Raw genomic sequence first — 2,258 nt, 5'->3', positions numbered from 1 at the left:
CGGAGATCAGCAGGAGGATTGTAATTAAAACTAAGGATCTGTGTTTTAATGTGTAATATTTTCAAAGCTTTATTTTGACACGAGTGTGTGTGATATTGAAGCGGGCTCTGAAGGGTTAACTGGGCGTTCGTGTCGCAGGGAGCTGTCGTCGACCTTCGGCCGGCTGACTCAGCGGGTGGACCTGAGCGAGGCCGAGCTGGAGGGAAACATCCGCCAGCTGAGCTTCAGGATCCAGAGACTGGAGAACATCCAGAGGAGGTCTAAAGCCTTCAGGTCAGTCTCACCGAGACCAGGAAGTCTGAGTCCAGGAGGTCTGAGTCCAGGACCCAGCAGCACCACTTAGACCTGCTGAATTTATTTAGGAGGGGACGCTTTCCCCGAATCCACATTTACAGAGTGCTCCAGAGTGAGCTGCTGCGCTGAGCTCGTCACTCCGCTCATATGTATTTATATATTTATATATACAGTATGTGTGTATATATATATGTATATATATACAGTATATATGTATATATGTATAGTCTTTCCCATTAATGAACAGCGTTTTGTGCCTTGTTGTTTTCGTATGAAAAGCTGTGTACAGATAAAGTGTGACTGACGGTGTTTTCCGTGTTTTCAGGAACAGAGCGACGGAGCTGGAGACGCAGCTGGAGGTCTTCTCGGTTCAGTACCTGCAGGGGACCTGAGAGCGGCGCCCCCTGCTGACGGACCGAGGACCGCCTCCTCTCTGAGGACCAGTACAGAAAACTTTCCTTCATTATTCCATCTCAGTGTGAACTCTGTTTTCTTTAAAAAATCAACAAAAAATTACAGAAAACGACACCAAAACCTTTCTTAAAGAAATACCCAATTTTTAATTTTTAAAGAAAAAAAATTCACCAGTTTTTCTTTAAACTCACCAAAAAATAAGGAAGCTTTTTTTTAAAAAATGTTTTTCTTAAAAAGAGTTTTTTCAATTAAAAGTCGCAGTAAAAACAGTAAAAAATGCGTCCATTTACAGTCGGATGTTCCTCCCCGAAAGCAGAAATAAAAGAAGCCCCTGCTGAAGCGGCAGAAAAACGCTCCCCCGCATCAATAACACGCAGTCCCTAACAACGACGTCTCACTCCGCTCGCGTCCTGAGCCCATCATCCATCACGTCTGAACGTTCGATGGATGACAAAACCAAAAATCTCATTTCATTTAACATATAAAAATAACGGCGCTTTTTCTTTTTCTTTAATGAATTCATTTATTCACTTTTGTCTTTGGATTCTTTAGATTTGTCGTCAGAATCTGTTTTTTGGAAGTTTTTAGTAGTTTTGAGAAGTTTTTGGCTGATAAACGTTTGTCTGTAAAAGACTTTGTGACTGAAAGTTTAAACTGATTTACTGGATGAAGATGTTTTGTGAAAACATGTTAAAAACAATAAACTGTGCAAATAAAAGGTCGACGATGTGATCCGTCCTCAGGCCCATTTTTCAGACACAGTCCTGACAAACCTGGAAAGGTCCTGGAATTTTGTTTCACAACCCTGTAAAATTACACGATGTGTTCAAGGACCGTCGGAAATTTGAAAAACATGAGCATGTTTTTTTTTTTTTTCAAACTTTTACTTGGAGAAAAACACCTAAATTAGCTCTTAAGACTCATTTAAATTTTTTACAGAAAAAAAAGGACTCCCTTTCTAAAAAATACACCCAGCCGTCTGAAGTTGAATTAAAAATGATCTGAGGTGCCTCCCCCTTTCTGCACCCCCCATAAATAACCAACAGTCCCTAAGTTATCTCTACATATTCAGTCCTAATTCTCTCTTTTATAATATTTACTTTAAAATCTGTACGATAGAAAAAGAGCCGACGGGGACCGACGTCTTTGAAATCTGACGCAAAAGTCCTGAAAATGTCCTAAAACACGTGTGAACGCTGAATCTTCTCCTTTTTTGTGTCCAAGAGTCTGATGGAGACTTTTCCTCTTAAACTGGTCCAGCACTGAGACAGAGACAGAGGGACAGACAGAGAGACAGAGACAGAGGGACAGACAGACAGACAGAGAGAGAGACAAACAGAGACAGACACAGAGAGACAGAGACAGAGGGACAGACAGAGAGATAGAGACAAAGACAGAGGGACGGAGAGACAGACAGAGAGAGAGAGACAAAGACAGCGGGACGGAGAGACAGACAGAAAGTGAGAGAGACAAACAGAGAGACAGACAGACAGACAGACAGAGACACAGACAGAGAGACAGACAGAGACACAGACAGAGAGACAGACAGA

The 2,258-nt window shown here is 41.9% G+C and overlaps 1 long non-coding RNA gene across 1 annotated transcript; it reads left to right on the top strand.

Moving 5' to 3' along the window:
• Window positions 1-144: 144 nt before the first annotated feature.
• LOC121940361 lies at window positions 145-1,426 on the top strand. Its single transcript, XR_006105613.1, has 2 exons — window positions 145-273; window positions 620-1,426. It is a non-coding gene; the product is annotated as an uncharacterized LOC121940361 (long non-coding RNA).
• The last annotated feature ends 832 nt before the right edge of the window (window positions 1,427-2,258 follow it).

Source organism: Plectropomus leopardus, unplaced genomic scaffold, assembly GCF_008729295.1.
Source record: "Plectropomus leopardus isolate mb unplaced genomic scaffold, YSFRI_Pleo_2.0 unplaced_scaffold8461, whole genome shotgun sequence".
NCBI lineage: Eukaryota > Metazoa > Chordata > Actinopteri > Perciformes > Serranidae > Plectropomus > Plectropomus leopardus.
Note: the sequence above shows the minus strand (reverse complement) of the source record. Positions and strands in the feature narration are given on the sequence as shown.